This window comes from Lathamus discolor, chromosome W, assembly GCF_037157495.1.
Source record: "Lathamus discolor isolate bLatDis1 chromosome W, bLatDis1.hap1, whole genome shotgun sequence".
Classification (NCBI taxonomy): domain Eukaryota; kingdom Metazoa; phylum Chordata; class Aves; order Psittaciformes; family Psittacidae; genus Lathamus; species Lathamus discolor.
In genome coordinates, this window is record NC_088908.1 from 24,067,429 (window position 1) to 24,085,188 (window position 17,760).

Sequence of the window (17,760 nt, forward strand, 5' to 3'; positions counted from 1 at the left end):
GCACGCACACCGATCCGCTTCCACAGAAGAAGAGCCCACTCCCCCACCTCCGCCTGACATCCCTCCTCCCAGGCTCAAACACAGGAGCTGCTCGAGCTCCCCTCCTTTCCCCCTTGGTTTTCCCTTTTTTTTTTTCCTCACAGTTGCTCACCCTGCTCTGCAGGGGCTGCAGATGCCTGCTTCTTCAACAGCACTTCTGCTTTAAGCCTTTCTTAACTCTGAATGTGAATCTGCTGCTTTTTGCCAGTGACAGCAATCTCTTCCTCCTTATCAATATCAGATAGGACAGGTGCAGAGGGTGCTCCTCTCAGAGGTACCTGTGACACATAATTTTCCAACCTAGCTTCCTGATTACTGTTTTTTAACTTTAAACATCTTTCCCCAATATCACAGGCTGAACAACATCTCTCCATCTTAACTTTCAGTTTTTCCCTGTCCTTTTCCAAAGCGAAAATTAAGGGATCTGGCGGAGCTATATTAGTTTTTCATTCAGTCTGTCACTCCACGTGGTTTCTTAAAGTGAAAAACATATCTGCATACATTACTTCATCCCATTTTCCTTGCCACCTCAAAACAACATTAATTGTAACAATGTATTACAGTTCAGAGTTCCATTTTTAGTCCATTTTTCCTGATCTTCCAAAACATACAAAGGCCACCATCGGTTACAATATTTTACCAATGTTTTCTTATTTACCGAGCCCCCAGGAGACCCTCCAAGTTCCTTCCAGTGGGCCAAAATGCACCCTAAAAGACTTTTTTTTCAAGATCTCTTCACTCTGCTGATTTTCCATTATCAATCACACATTCACACACACATGGGATCCCACAAACACACTCCACACAGTTACAACACTGGAGACAGAGACTAAAATTCCATCAAACAAACAACAGTTAATAACACAGTTATAACATCCTGTCACCAATACCAAATCACAAGACCAAAATCCTTAATGTAACAAGCCACAAAATAAATCAAATGCAAACAAGATCCATAACCATTTCCACAAGACACTCCCTGCATCTTGTAGGACCCGAAACACAAGAAGCCCCCTGCTTCTTGTGGGTGTATACCAAAAAGACGCTAGCAGCCAGGTATACGCCTTTACCTATGAGATTTCCTATCTCGATTTATGGAAGGCTTCCAAACTTTGCGTACGCTTACCAAACCAACCCAATTACCAATTTAGTCTTTATGCAAGATGCCCCCTGCACCTTACAGACTATACAAAAGAAAAGAATACCTTTTATGAAGATGGTCCTTGTCTGCTCCTGCAGTGATCCGAATGAGTCGAGGGGTCGCTCCAGGAAAAATTCCCGAGGGCCCTAGGGAGCCCTGTCCTCAGCAGGTCCTGCAGCCGAGCAGAGAGGGTTCCCATCAGGGTTGCCAGATGGATTTGGAGAAAACTCCAGGAACAAACTTGCCAACAAAGTTTTCAAGCTGACAAGCAGGTATTCTTTATTGTGGCACCGGGAGACACGGGGGATAGCTCCTCCTAACATGTCTCTCTGTTGCTACACAAGCTGTCCTTATATAGTCCCTGGTCATACATACATTACGTCATTTTCCAGAAAGTTCCCCGCATGCGTACAGAATTGTGGTTGTGGTCTCTGAGGGTCGTTTACTTCTTCCAACAATCTTCATCACTTCTGGCAGCCTTTGGAGCACGTGCAGTAGATGCTCATATCAGTTTAATTGGTTTGTTAGCACCAGAGACATAATAATCCTCCTATCCTCCTACTTATCAGTTAGATTAACTAGCCCATCCTGGACACCTGCCATTCCCAGATACTCCTTATCCCTGTGTCCTGTTCTTCTAGACTGTTTTTCTTAAAACTCTGTCAACTATAACAATTAATCTTGTACAAGAATGCTCAGTGTGTTCTCTAGCTGCACTCTATTTTTTTTCTATGTATCATGCACTTTAGTAATTTTCCATTGCTACTGTTACAAAGCCATCAAACTTAACATTACTTAAAACTTATTCTAAAGGTTTATATATGACATTTTGTCATTTTGTGTCCCCCTTGTCTCAGCATGCATCAAAATATAATTTAAGTAGGCTGAAAAAAAAAGAGTGCAACAGTTCTGTAAGTCTGTAAAATGTGGTGACACAACAACATAAAAAGGCATAACCTCAAATGACCACAGACCTTGTCCTTGTCTGTAAGCGGGCTTTTTCTTGTCTTCCATATTTTTTCTATTTGCTTATATCTTTTTACAATCCACTCTAGAAGAACAGCAGAAACCTGCAACAGTGTTAAGGGTATTATCTACTACTGATTTAAACAAAAAAACACAAACACAAACACAACACACAAGCTCTTAAAAATTATGTTGCTGAGCTTCCTATAGTTCACCAAAAATCTACTACTACAGGCTTTCTCTTCAGCTGAATTGTGAGCGCTTTTTACGCCTCTCTGAAATTTTCCTTCCCCCTACTAGCAAATGGTGAGCTAACTGTTCTAACATCTGTTACATATTTTCAAACTCACATTAGCTTAGTCTTGTTAATTTGGAGCACTATTCCTGATTTTTAACCAAATAGTTTCTTTAATAACTTTGCTGTTCCTCATTTAAGTGGAGAGCACTGCAATGAAACTAGCCTAGACAGATATTTCTTGGGTCCATGTCCAACTCTTTTCTTTATAGTATTTTCTTATAGCAGCATCTGCTAGAGTTGCTTGTTCTCATGTTGCAATTTCTTTCCTTAATATTTCTTACTTCTCACAAGCATTCAGGAAAGACACACACCTGTCCTGGGTTCAGCAGTAGCAGTCATTTTTCTCCTTAGTAGCCGGTGCAGTACTGTGTTTTTGACTTTCAGACTGGGAACAGCGCCGATGACATTGATGTTTTTAGTTGTTGCTCAGTAATGTTTACTCTGACCAAGGACTTTCAGAGTCTCATGCTCTGCCAGGGAGGAGGGGAAGCCTGGAGGAAGCAGAGACAGGACACCTGACCCAAACTAGCCAAAGAGGTATTCCATACCACAGTATGTCATGCCCACTGTATAAACTGGGGGCAGTTACTCGGAAGGGCTAGATAACTGCTCAGGTCTGGCTGGGTATCAGTCAGTGGGTGGTGAGTGGTTGTATTCTCTCCCCTTGTTATTTCCCTTATCATTATTATTACTGGTGGCAGCAGCAGTGGTTTTGTGTTATACCTTAGTTACTGGACTGTTCTTATCTCAACCCGTGGGATTTGCATTCTTTCAATTCTCCTCCCCATCCCTCTAGGAGCGGGTGGAGGAAGGAGGGGGAGTGAGCGAGCGGTTGTGTGGTTCTGGGTTGCTGGCTGGGTTTAAACCACGACAGTTTTTTTTTGGCACCCAACGTAGGGCCCAAAAGGGTTGAGATAATGACAGATCTGACCAGAGTGTGTCTAATTGTATTTGTGATAAGCATTCATTGTTTCGGATTAACAGTCACTTGTCACAATGCTGATTTATTTGCTCTCAAAGTTGTTCTCTTGATCTCAGAGTTTCAGCATGTCGTACCTTACTTACAGCTGGTATTTGTTGTGTTAGTGTTTATTGGTTGGGGGGCTTGGGCTAAGGTTCTTGTTTCATTGTACTTTATGGTAATGACTTGTAATACAATAGAATCATTGATCTTGAAACTGATCCGGCTTGCATTCCAAGTGTGGTCATCACCTCTATACTTTGGGAGGTATATAACAGAAGTGTTTAGCAATTACACATCCTTTTTCCCTCCTCGGGTGGTCAGCCTATGAGGGAGACATTCCCACACACCCTAGTGACAAGTACAGAAGCTACTCAAACTCCGACCGCAGCAGACAGCGCAGCTACTCCAGCTCCAAGCACAGCAGCGACACCAACCCCAGCGACAAGTACAGCAGCATCATTTGAGAGTTCTGAAAGTTTTGAACGGCCTTTGGGTACCCTTGAGACCTGCCTGCTGATTGTGATGGGGATCACCATGTTGGCACACATACTGTGTTTTGTCCGCGACTATTTCGTCTGATCTTGAAAGCTAAGTGGAGTAGTGTTTGGGTCTTGTCTAGGATTAGATGACAATATAGGAGGACCAAGAGATTTTCCCTGAGGTTGGACAGTCATGAGTGTCAGGGTGTGTGGGACAGTATGGGAAAGTATCTAGTCCACTGGGCCCCTCCAGTGCTTTGGAAGCGTCAGAGATGGAAGGCAGCTGTATGGAGTCCGCAATGAGAAGTTGCAGAAACTGCTGAAGGGGAGGGTGAATTATTTTGAGCCTGGTGGGCCCACGACACTTCAGGCCATCAGGGCAGAGATGCAACATATGGATGAACTCATGATCGAGGGGTGGACTTTCAGTTATTTAAGTTCTATATCTGTTTCTAAATGTTATCTTCTGTTGAGATTGAGGATTACATCCGATCTATTTTAACACTGGCTTAAAATCAAAGGGATACAAGAAGCTCATTAATTCATTTAGACCGAAAATAATGGAATCTGAGGAACTATGTTCTTGAAGAGCCTCTCAACCTGAAATAGCGAGGGGGCAAAAGTCCCACCATTTTTAAAAATGGAACTTGATAAATGTGTGAGTGAGATTATATGATAAAATTCTCTGTGCCTGGTAGCCTTTTGTTAATAAAACTACTTGAAATTTAAGCCAACCCTACCAGAAAACTGTCATATAAGGAAATAGTCAATATAAACTTATTTGCTACTTTACTGGAAATAATCAAAGATCAGATATTTTAACTGTGGCTGCAAATCAGCTTGAAGTATGCTGACCCAAATAAAAGGAGAGAGTTTATTATATTAAACATGGTGAATCCGTGAAGCCCCAGAAGCAGGGATAGCTGCCATCAATGGCAAGATTTCTTTCCTCATGACTGTAGATGGAGCCCTAACATAAGTAAATACCCTCTCTGCAACACAAGTTTGGAATTTTATAGAATGTATTTAGAGGCTTTTCAGCATTTTTACATTATTGAGGTTTTAATTTTCAGGACAAGCAATGTGAGAAACCCACTGTTTTCCTGGTTTCTCAATATGCCATACTGATTCAGTTTTCCTAAAAAATCCAGAACAAAAAAGTTGTTCAACTTTAATTCTGTCCTGAAATTATCACCTAATCTAACCTTCTCTAACAATTTCTCTGCTTAAGGGCACCTCTAGGGCTGTCAGTCCAGCTGAATTAATTTAGAAAATGAAATCCGAACCTGACTGTTTATGCATCCACTGCACCCATTATTCATTCATAATTTTATGTTATTGTACTAAAAGGCAAGGCAAAATCACATTTTGTGGATTTTATTGTGCTACATATAAAGCATACTGCTGAAATATGGATTGTAGGAATCTCAGGGAGGAAGGAGAGATCTTAGCACCATCTTACTGAAAGATGTTAGATAAAAGAGGAGCTATTTATTGGAGTAAAATATGTCTACAGTTATCACTGCAGCTAACAATACGGGGTTTGTATATAATTGATCCTTTCCTACTTATAACTCACTTGTTCAAAAAACCAAAATAGTTCTGGACTCCTTGAAGTAAAACAAACACAAACCTCCACAAAACAAATAAGCAGAAATAGCAAAACAATACATTCCTTTCTACTTCTCAAGGTATTTTGTCCCTTTCAAGCTCTAAGAAAAAACCTGTATCACTGATGTTCTGGAAGTCAAAATAGATATGCAGGGACTGTTATTTGGAATCTGGGTCTGAACATGGAGAACTGTAACAACCAGAAACACTTTTATAGCACCACTGCTGATAGTTGTTAGTATTATTATTATTGTTTTACAAAGTTAATGAAAACTCTAATTTCATGCGATGGTGTCGTGGTTTAAACCGATCCACACAGCTCGTCCACTCACACACACCCCCCCCCCCCGACCCTCCCCGCTCCCGGAGGGATGGGGAGGAGAATCAAGAGAATGTAACTCCCACGGGTTGAGATAAGAACAGCCCAGTAACTTAGGTATAACACAAATCACTACTGCTACCACCAATGATAATATTGATAAGAGAAAATAACAAGAGAATACGATACCACCGCCGAACGAGTTTGACCCCCCTGCAGAGAGAGTGTGCCCTTCCGGGTAACTCCAAGTTACCTCCCTGGGCATGACGTGCTGTGGTATGGAATACCTCTTTGGCTAGTTTGGGTCAGGTGTCTTGTCTCTGCTTCCTCCCGGCCTCCCCTCACCCCCAGCAGAGCATGAGACTCACAAAGTCCTTGGCCAGAATAAACATCACTTAACAACAATTAAAAACAATCGGTGTTATCAGCTCTCTGCCCAGGCTGGAAGTCAAAACACAGAGCTTGCACCAGTTACTAAGAAGGAGCAAAATGGCTACTGGTAAACCCAGGACAGATGGTTAGCAAATGTCTCTGGTTCTAAAGCTGCATGCCACAAAGCTCACATGGCCAAAGGTCACTCTTAAGAGAGCCAGAGAGATAAAAGGGGAAGCACAACACAGCTTACAGGTAGAAAGTAGAAATAAGGACACTGTCCTGCACTGTGGGATGGGATTGGGTCACTTCACTCCTTAAAGCCAGCAGTTTAAGGCAATTGCAACCCATATATTGCCTTCTATATTCACATGACACAGTTTCTTGACCAAAACTCAAATACATATGAGCCACAGGTGATTGAGAAGATAGCAATCAATCGCAAATACTTTATATCCCTTAATTTATGTGAACAGGCACATGAGTTTATTTTGAGTCTGTGGTTAACTTCTGGTAAGCATCTGTGAAACTCAGAGTTTTGTATGTGCTAATTGTCAATTTCTGTCAACTATTTTTTTATTGCATGATCATAAAAGTGAATGCCTGATTGTACATCAAAGTTGTACAATTATCAGTTCATGTCACATTACTTAATGATGGGGCAGGTATCTCAGTGTGAACTAGCCAGTACTTCCAGATTCAATGCATTTACATTGAATATAGACATGGAAGTTGAATACCTCCCATATGAAGACAGGCTGAGAAAGTTGGGGCTGTTCAACCTGGAGAAGAGAAGGCTGCGTGGAGACTTCATAGCAGCTTTCCAGTATCCGATGGGGGGCTATAAAGATGCTATTCATTAGGGACTGCAGTGATAGGACAAGAGGTAACGGGTTCAAACTTAAACAGGGGAAGTTTAGATGGGATATAAGGAGGCAGTTCTTTACTGTAAGGGTGGTTAGGCACTTGAATGGGTTGCCCAGGGAATTTGTGAATGCTCCATCCCTGGCAGTGTTCAAGGCCAGGTTGGATGAAGCCTTGGGAGGGATGGTTTAGTGTGAGGTGTCCCTGCCCATGGCAGGTGGTTTGGAACTAGATGATCTTAAGGTCCTTTCCAACCCCAACTAGTCTATAGTTCTATGATTCTATAAAATCACAGCCCCTAATATATATATATATTGCAAGCACACATATTCAAGTCGTTACTTTTCAGTTGCCCTCAATTGATGTTTTGCAAATCATTCTTTTTTCTGTCCCTCTGTCTCATTCCGCTTCGGGTCTTCAAGGTCAGCTCCTGCAGCTGAGGCATTGGGTTCTTCAACTTGTCTGTCCAGCTCATGGGATGGCTTGACAAACTTTGCAGGCGGCCACCGCAGACCTGTAGGTAGGACACAAACGTACCCCCTCCCGCAGCTTTTCAGTTCCACTGGCCCTTCCCATTTCTGCAGGTCCAAAGGATCAGAATGCCACATTTGCTATTAAGTCATGAGGATTTGAGCTGTTGACTGACAGTCAGGGCAAGACCTGACAATTTGCTTTGCTTGAGAAGAAGACAGGTTAAAGTGTTTCTTTAAAGAAGAAAAAATGAGAATAATTAGGCATTCTGATGAAAAAGGAATGTGAAGCAGCAGCACAAGTACACTGCACTGTGTTAACAGTAAAGAATCATAGAATCATAGAATAGTTAGGGTTGGAAAGGACCTGGAGATCATCTAGTTCCAACCCACCTGGCATAGGCAGGGACACCTCACACTAAACCATCCCACCCAAGGCTTCATCCAACCTGGCCTTGAACACTGCCAGGGATGGAGCACTCACAACCTCCCTGGGCAACCGATTCCAGTGTCTCACCACCCTAACAGGAAAGAACTTCCTCCTTATATCCAATCTAAACTTCCCCTGTTTAAGTTTGAACCTGTTACCCCTTGTCCTGTCACTACAGTCCCTGATGAAGAGACCCTCCCCAGCATCCCTATAGGCCCCCTTCAGGTACTGGAAGGCTGCTAGGAGGTCCCCACGCAGCCTTTTCTTCTCCAGGTTGAACAGCCCCAACTTCCTCAGCCTATCTTCATACGGGAGGTGCTCCAGTCCCCTGATCATCCTCGTGGCCCTCCTCTGCACTTGTTCCAACAGTTCCATGTCCTTTTTATGTTGAGGACACCAGAACTGCACACAATACTCCAGGTGAGGTCTCACGAGAGCAAAGGGGCAGGATCACCTCTTTCGACCTGCTGGTCACACTCCTTTTGATGCAGCCCAGGATACGGTTGGCTTTCTGGGCTGCGAGCGCACACTGCCAGCCCATGTTCATTTTCTCATTGACCAGCACCCCCAAGTCCTTCTCTGCAGGGCCGCTCTGAATCTCTTCTTTGCCCAATCTGTAGCCATGCATGGGATTGCTCTGACCCAGGTGTAGGACCTTGCACTTGTCATGGTTGAACTTCATAAGATTGGCATCAGCCCACCTTACAAACAGTAGCCAATATAGATGCCCTACGAGCCTCTGCTCCTGATGCAGAGGGTTGACCAATGTACAGAGGGATTGTACAGGGGGGTGTACAAGGGGGTTAGAGGAATTCGCTTGCTTAAACAAAAGTATTGTCTGTTGTAAACGCCTATCATGCCTACTAAGCAGAACAAAGGCACAAACTACTGATAAGGAGAGAAGCAAAGACCTGGTTCTATTGATAAGCAACTACTGGTAAGGAAAAGCAGACCCCTGATTCTACTGATAAGGGGGAGAAGCAGATGGTTTATGGCTGGGATACCGACCAAACCCTAAGGCTATGCATGAAGACTAAAAGGTGAAAAGTTTAAGAAGAGAAAGACTCATTTACTTCATCTTGAAGACCCCTGCCCACAGGAGGAAGACTCATTTACTTCATCTTGAGACCCCTGCCCATGACCAGTGGGGGCACTGCGCAGGCACAAAGGACCTTCTAGCTCATTATAATACGAAGCGGGGATAGATACTATATATGTATAGGTGTATCGAGTAATCTAATGCATATGTATACCTTAAGAGAATAAATGTAGAGGGAAAAATGACCCTGGGTGTGCATACTTTGGAGGAGCTATCCCCATGCACCTCAGCGCTGAATAAAGCATACCTACTTTACAACTTTAACAAGTTGTGGAGTCAATCCGCGTATCAATTTGGAGAGTCAGCCAGGATACTTCTGTTCGACTGCAGGATCGGCTGAGGGGTAGACATCCTAGGCGCCCCAGGCCACTTGCCTGGAGGAGCTCCGCTTCTCGTCCACTTACTGTGGGGACCGACAGCAACCTGTGCCGGCTGTGGAGAAACGGTATGCTTGGAATTTAGGTACTTTAGGGGGCCTGTAAGGTGTACGCGTGGCCAGGGGCTGCTGGTAAGGCGCACAGAGATGTCTGGCACACAGCGAAGTTTCCCTTGGCAGGTAGGGCTTGCAAGCAGGGGGCTCGTCGACCGACAGGGTGGCCGCGAGCGATGCTGAAGGCGGATTGGGCGAGTCCGGGTTTACGCTGCATCCCAAGGATTGGGAGCCAGGACGGACCTGCTAAGGGAAGCAGGTGAAGGGTAGGCGAACCCACCAGGTTTCTGCTGCATCTCAGATTCTGGGAACCAGGACGGACCTGTTACCATAAGAAGCAGGAGAAGGGTAAGCGGAACCATATTGTGAGTGCGTGGGATCCCATGTGTAAGTGTTTGTGTTTCTGTGTGACTGAGACGTAGCATAGTTACAAAGTGAGTGTGGAGTCCTAATCCACGGTTCCGTGTCTCCACGAGGGGAGCGGCCGGAGATGGACGAAGCGTTTATGTATTTCTGTCCTGTGTCTTGTCTGTGTATAATCATTAAGCAGCTTAGAAAGTGGGGGAAGGTCCGGCTACCCCTCCCGCAGTGGATAGCTTTACGAAATACAAGGGCAAGAGAATCCCCTATGTACCTTGTGGGAGTGTAACTGTATATGAGGGGTGGCATTTCACATGGATATCGTGGCAGTGCTTTTGGTGTAGATTCCACTTTTATAGCCACTTGCGGAATATCAATGGACAGCACGCTGATTAATGTAATCAGAAACTGACCTTTATTCACTTCAGAGCCCTGCCTTTTATAGCTTCCAAGCTTGGTCACGCGCTTAAGCTTTACAATGATTGGTTTCTACACATGATGCAAAGACAGCTGATTGGTTCCTTCTTCAGCATCCGTGAGTTGTTTTCCTCCTGCAGAACTTCTGCATACATGGCCACAACTTTGCCCTGAAGTAACCTGTGAACTAGGCCGTTAATCCTTACTACAAACTCTAACCAATGGCAAGAGTCCTGGATTGCTCACATGCCCACTGTTTGTTAAAAAGCCCTCAACAAATTCCCCTTCTTTATTTTGAGCGATCCAGACCCCTTTAATCTTTCACGATACTGCAGACATTAAGCAACACCATACTATGCTAATAATAATAACAAAGACTATAATGCTTAATAATATCATAATGCCTGATTTAAACAAATCTGCAAACCACCCAGTAATACCTAAATTTTGGAGCGTACCATCCAAACCATGATTGATCATTAATTTCTTCATGTTATCTTTTAATTGGGATAGTTGTTGATGAATTGAACTAGAATGGGCAGATAGATTCATATAACACATCCCTTCAAAATCTTCACAACCATGGCCATGTGCTAAAAGCAAAAAATCAATTGCTGCACGATTTTGTAAAACTGCATGCCTAACACTATCTAAATCTTCTAATAATTCTGATAAAACATTAGATGTGATATTAATCTGCTTTGCAGTCCAGCAAGCTAAACGCTCTATGAATTTTAGTGCCCTCCCAGCCGTTGCCCCAGGAATAAAAATGTACATAAAAACTCTTCCAACTTTACTTAACATATCAACATCATCATTACAGTTTGGTCCTAGTTGTTCTACTGATCTTCTTTTTCATTGCTCGGTTTTACTTTTATAAAATGATAGCATATCCCTCATGCTGGGAACAAACATAGTCAGCTTCCGTATATAACATGGCACTCCCTGGACGTTTTTTGGTACCCCTTGCCAAGCTGTATGTCCACAGATTAAAAAATATCCTTTAGGAATTTGCTTTGCTAAATTATTATACCAAATAGAAAATTTACTACCTAGGGTCTCAGCACCTATTGCTCCATTACAATATCCATTTTTTCTATAATTTTTATAATCATAATTACTCGATATATTGGTCCATTGTGTCCAACTATATTTCTTATAAAAGTTTACCCCTGTAGGTGCAGATCCCCCAAAATAAAAACATGACCCATTGCCTGCTAAGGATCCCCAGAGATCTAACTCCTGATGGTCCCAAGACATTGTGGCGTTTAAGGCATTAATGATCACTGCCCCAGCCATCCTGTCCTGGGTTCAGCAGTAGCGGTTATTTTTCTCCTTCTTAGTAGCTAGTGCAGTGCTGTGTTTTGATTTTTTGGCCTGGGAACAGTGGTGATAACGCCGATGTTTTTAGTTGCTGCTCAAATGCTTGGTCTGGCCAAGGACTTTCTGAGCCTCATGCTCTGCCAGGGAGGAGGGGAGGCCGGGAGGAAGCAGAGACAGGACACCTGACCCAAACTGACCAAAGAGGTATTCCATACCACAGCACGTCATGCCCAGTATGTAATGGAGAGTTACCTGGATGGGTTAGGGGACTGCAGGGTTGGAGGATGTATTGGTCGGTGCTCGGCTGTGGGGAGTGGGGTGAGTTATTGGTTGGCGGTTGCTGAGGTGTTGTATTCTCTTCCCTTGTTATTTCCTTTATCATTATTATTATTGGTGGTAGCAGTAGTGATTTGTGTTATACCTTAGATACTAAACTGTTCTTATCTCAACCCGTGGGAGTTGCATTCTTTTCGATTCTCCTCTCCGTCCCTCCAGGAATAGGGGGAGGGCAAGAAGGGGGGGAGCGAGAGAGTGACTGCGTGATTTATTCCTGACTTTTGTTTAAACCACAACACATCCCTATTTGATTCACTTCCCCATAACAGCGGGCTGGTTTGTTTTCTGGAACAGTACAATAATAAATTCTTTGACATGTCTGATTAATGAAAGAGCTATTTAAAGCCACCCTGTTATTTATCCAAATGGTCCAGTCTGCCAGGCAAAGGTAAGGGATGCCAATTAAACAAGTACGAAAAGGGTCCCTAGGAGTGGCCATGGAGGGACAGAAGGATGACTGGTTCGTTTGGTTTGCCCAGGTGATCCACATGTTCTCTCATGGTTCTATGGTATATAATGCTTGACCTATAGTCATAGCCATCATCCACCAACTTATAATTGAGGCTATTCTGAGGTTTCCTTGATCTGTGATTTCCAAGGTTTTACCCATCGTGCTGGAATGCAACGAGGGCCTTCTCCTGTAATCAAACACATATAGCCTTGACCAGTCATACAGACCTCAAATGGCCCCTTCCATTCTCCCGTTTTGAGATCTTTGTATTGAACAAAAATCTTTTCCTTTTTTGTTAACACTGATTTTAAGGCACTACCATGAATTACCATGGGAGGTTGTCCTGGTTTGAGCAGCAGCAGTCAGTTTTTTCCTTCTTAGGAGCTAGTACAGTGCTGTGTTTTGATCTTTTGGCCTTGGAACAGTGGTGATAATGCCGATGTTTTCAGTTGCTGCTCGAATGTTTGGTCTGGCCAAGGACTTTCTGAGCCTCATGCTCTGCCAGGGAGGAGGGGAGGCCGGGAGGAAGTAGAGACAGGACACCTGACCCAAACTAGCCAAAGAGGTATTCCATAACACAGCACGTCATGCCCAGGAGGTAACTTGGAGTGACCCGGAAGGGTTGGGTCGACAGGGTTGGACGAGGTATTGGTCGGTGCTCGGCTGGGGGGAGTGGGGGCGAGTTATCAGTCAGCTGGTGTTGAGGTGTTGTATTCTTTCCTCTTGTTATTTCCTTTATCATTATTATTATTGGTGGTAGCAGTAGTGATCTATGTTATACCTTAGTTACTAAACTGTTCTTATCTCAACCCGTGGGAGTTGCATTCTTTTTGATTCTCCTCTCCGTCCCTCCAGAAGCAGGGGGAGGGCAAGAAGGGGGGAGTGAGTGGACGACCTGTGTGGATTGGTTTAAACCACGACAGTTCTTTTTGGCGCCCAACGTGGGGCACGAAGGGTTGAGATAACGACGGAGATGATCAGATTAATAGTCGTCACAGTGCTGATTTATTGGCTCTCAAAGTTGTTTCTCTTGCTCTCAGCGCTTCAGAATGTAGTACATTACATAGAGCCGGTATTCCCTGTGTTCGTGTTTATCAAGTGTGGGGCATGGGCTAAGGTTTTTGTTTCACTGTACTTTATGGCAATGGCTTGTAATACGGGTGGGCTCCAGCAGCAGGGAGAGATGGATGTGGCCGTGGGCTTGTACCCGGCCGTCCCGCTGCTCTTCACCGCCCTGGCCCTTGTCCTCGTCTCTGTCTTTGTGAGGCTGCGGGGAGCCGAGGGGGAGCGGCCCCGGGAGCCGGCGGCGGCCGAAGCGGCCCGGGAGAGCGGCCCCGGGGACCAGGCGGCGGCGGGAGCGGGACCGGAGGCCGGGAAGGAGGCGGCTGCTGAGCAGCGGGAGGAGGCGGCCGAGGAGCCGAGCCCCGCGGAGGAGCCGAGCCCCGCGGAGGAGCCGAGCCCCGCGGCCGAGCCCAGCCCCGCGGCGGCCGAGAGCGTCCCCCGGCAGCCGCCCGCAGAGCCGCAGGAGGATGCAGGAGCCCAGGCAGCGTTTCCCAGCACGGCAGAGGAGGAAGAGCTGCACCCAGGAAGAGAGAAGCTGGTGGTGGGAGAGCCGGCAAGCACAGCAGTTACACCAGCCCCAAGGACAAGCACAGCAGCATCGTTGGAGAGTTCTGAAGGGTCTGAATGGCCTGTGGGTACCCTTGGGACCTGCCTGCTGATTGTGATGGGGATCAGCATGTTGGCACACACACAGAGCGTGTTCTACCCACGACCATTTTGTCTGATCTCAGAAGTTAAGCAGAGTCAGGTTTGCTTCTTGTCTGGGGTTAGACCACAATATGGGAGGACCAGGAGATCTTCCCCAAGGCTGGACAGCCATGAGTGGCAGAGTGTGTGGGACAGTATGAGCGAGTATCTGGTCCACTGGGCCCCTCCAGTGCTTTGGAAGCATTGGAGATGGAAGGCAGCTCTATGGAGTCCCCAGCAACAAGCTGCAGAAACTGCTGAAGGGGACAGTGAATTATTTTGAGCCTGGTGGGCCATGACACTTCAGGCCATCAGGGCAGAGATGCAACATAGAGATGGACTCATGATCGAGGGGTGGACTTAGCAATGCACACTATTGACCAGGTTATTCACGAGTGTGAACACTGCACACAGCCTCTCCTGCTCTGAGAGACTGTAACAAGAGATGGAGCCTGACATCATGGACCAGATGGACTCAGCAGCTTTATAGGTCCATGCACTAAGAAAAGATGTTTTTCTCTGTGTATATGTAGATGTAAATATATATGTAAGAGTAACGGCATATTGAAGATGTGGGATCTGAGCATGACGTGAATGGTATGGAATAAGGGGTGGATAATGTCCTGGTTTGAGCAGCAGCAGTCAGTTTTTTCCTTCTTAGGAGCTAGTACAGTGCTGTGTTTTGATCTTTTGGCCTTGGAACAGTGGTGATAATGCCGATGTTTTCAGTTGCTGCTCGAATGTTTGGTCTGGCCAAGGACTTTCTGAGCCTCATGCTCTGCCAGGGAGGAGGGGAGGCCGGGAGGAAGTAGAGACAGGACACCTGACCCAAACTAGCCAAAGAGGTATTCCATACCACAGCACGTCATGCCCAGGAGGTAACTTGGAGTGACCCGGAAGGGTTGGGTCGACAGGGTTGGACGAGGTATTGGTCGGTGCTCGGCTGGGGGGAGTGGGGGCGAGTTATCAGTCAGCTGGTGTTGAGGTGTTGTATTCTTTCCTCTTGTTATTTCCTTTATCATTATTATTATTGGTGGTAGCAGTAGTGATCTATGTTATACCTTAGTTACTAAACTGTTCTTATCTCAACCCGTGGGAGTTGCATTCTTTTTGATTCTCCTCCCCGTCCCTCCAGAAGCAGGGGGAGGGCAAGAAGGGGGGAGTGAGTGGACGACCTGTGTGGATTGGTTTAAACCACGACAGAGGTTCTTCCCTTTCTCCTGCCAGGCATAAGTAATTTAACACATATAATGCTTTTGCCAAGCGTTCACTAGGTCCTACACCACTCTCCCCCGTTTTTTGTTTAAGTAACAGGTTTTTAAGGGACTGGTGAGCCAGCTGAACAATTGCTTGTCCAGTGGGTGAATTAGGGATTCCGGTGAGATGTTTCACACCCCAAAGTGAGCAAAAGCGGTGAAACCTAGTGTCCTGGGTTCAGCAGTAGCAGTCATTTTTCTCCTTCTTAGAAGCTAGTGCAGTGCTGTGTTTTCATTTTTTGGCCTGGGAGCAGTGCTGATAACACCGATGTTTTTAGTTGCTGCTCAAATGTTTGGTCTGGCCAAGGACTTTCTGAGCCTCATGCTCTGCCAGGGAGGAGGGGAAGCTGGAAGGAAGCAGAGACAGGACACCTGACCTAAACTAGCCAAAGAGGTATTCCATACCACAGCACGTCATGCCCAGGATGTAACGGAGAGTTACCCGGAAGGGCTAGGACTGCGGGGTTGGACGAGGGATCGGTGGGTGCTTGGCTGGGGGGAGAGGGGCGAGTTATCAGTCGGCTGGTGCTGAGGTGTTGCATTCTTTCCTCTTGTTATTTCCTTTAGCATTACTATTATTGGTGGTAGCAGTAGTGGTTTGTGTTATACCTTAGTTACTAAACTGTTCTTATTTCAACCCGTGGGAGTTGCATTCTTTTCGATTCTCCTCTCCGTCCCTCCGGGAGTAGAGGGAGGGAAAGGGGGGGGGGTGTGTGTGTGAGTGGACGAGTGTGGAGGATTGGCTTGTCGAAAAAGGTCAAAAGGTCACGTTCCCATCAACGGGCTGAAACAAGACATCTGTGTAGAACATGGTGCAAACCTCTCACGCCAGATAATGAGGAAATGAAGGACACTGGCAAACAGCAACATACTATGACCAATCACAGCCAAGGCCACTAAGCGATAAGTGCATGAGAAGGAGGATGGTGGGGGGGTGCACAGTGTAGCTGCAAAAATATAGAGCTTACACAATGCATTATTTGTGCCAGAACTAATCAAGTGCCTAGTATTTGCATATTCACTGTTATATTAACCAAAGGTAGAAGCCCAATAAACGAAGCTTGCTGGTAACTCATATTGAGTCGTCCAAGTCTTCCTTTCACGACAAATGGTGACCCCAACGTGATTCGAACACGGAGCGGAGGGTACCGACACCACGGCCGTGAAAAAGTGGCACTTGGCTCCGATCTTGCCCCGGAGGGTCAAAGCGGCGCATCGCGCGAAAGGACAACCATATAGATGGGATCTGGGTGCCGCCGGACTTGCAGTGGCTGCATCGGCAGCGTTGCACCAAGGAGGAGGAGCAGCCGAAGCCTCGTAGGGCAACGGAGCGCGAGTACCTTAAAAGGGGGTATGGAGAGGCAAGCTGCCCTGAATTTATTAAATTGCTTTTTAGAAAAGCATGGTATTAAGGAGAAGGAGTTAAAGAAGGAATTAGCGGGAGTGATAGCTTATGGAGTAGCGAAAGGTTGTTTCCTCGACCCCAATACGATCTTTGACAGTGACGAGTGGCAGAAAGTAGGAGATAAGCTGTGGGCAGCCACCCTTGACGGTGATAAAACGGCAAAGCATTTGGGAAAAACCTGGCGGGTATTTGCTAACGCGTTAGATCAGCACCATGCCGAGCAGAAGGCGGCGAAAGCCGTCACTGAGCGGCTTGGCCCGGTCTCCTCTAACACCTCGGGGGGGGGGACGGGAGACCCGTGGCCCTTGCCGCCCCTCACCAATACGGTTTATATACCGCCCACCGGCCCCCCCCCCCCCCCCCCCGGTCCTTGTTTCCTGGGGTCCGGCTGAAAAAACGCCTAATTTATATCCCCCAGATCCTCATGATAAATGGGCAGCTGTAAAGGGAGAAGCGAGATGGGTGTGGGATGCAGATGTATTGTGTGCCTTCCCTGTGATGTATGTGCTGGATCAAGACCCGCAGTGGGAAGGTCTCTCGTATGCCCTTATCAGGGGTATCGGGTGGACTGTGGCGGACCATGAACTTGAGGTCCCATATACAACTCATTTGATACAGTCTCTCTGTGATACTCATGTACTAGAAGTTGGCAAAAATGTCTATGTTTCTATTGATGCTTGGAAACCTTTATAGATATTGCTGGCCACTTCTTCTGACATAGGCTGGCCACCTGTGTCAGAATGAGTGTGCATTTTGATCAGTATAAAAGCCCAAACCTCATGCGATGTGAGGGATGCAGAGCCTCTGCGGGGACGCTCGCTAAGGTTGAGCCTGCCACCTCACACTGCGATGATGCTTGTTGGAGCTGGTTTCCTGATAGTCTTCACAGAGTCCTTGTGCCACGTTCTGTACGTGGGACAGTGTAGTGCGAGTAATGATTGTCTGGATTTTGTGTTTCAAATATTGTAGTTGTGTGAAATG

General features: G+C 45.9%; 1 long non-coding RNA gene across 2 annotated transcripts; it reads right to left on the reverse strand.

Moving 5' to 3' along the window:
• Positions 1-1,261: 1,261 nt before the first annotated feature.
• LOC136004296 (uncharacterized) lies at positions 1,262-6,045 on the reverse strand. 2 transcript variants are annotated; one of them, XR_010608368.1, is made up of 4 exons: positions 6,007-6,045; positions 2,756-2,935; positions 2,155-2,250; positions 1,262-1,352 (listed from the first exon to the last, which is right to left on the reverse strand). It is a non-coding gene; the product is annotated as an uncharacterized LOC136004296 (long non-coding RNA). The 2 variants fall into 2 exon arrangements; XR_010608367.1 differs by lacking the exon at positions 1,262-1,352 and adding an exon at positions 1,456-1,658.
• Positions 6,046-17,760: the final 11,715 nt, after the last annotated feature.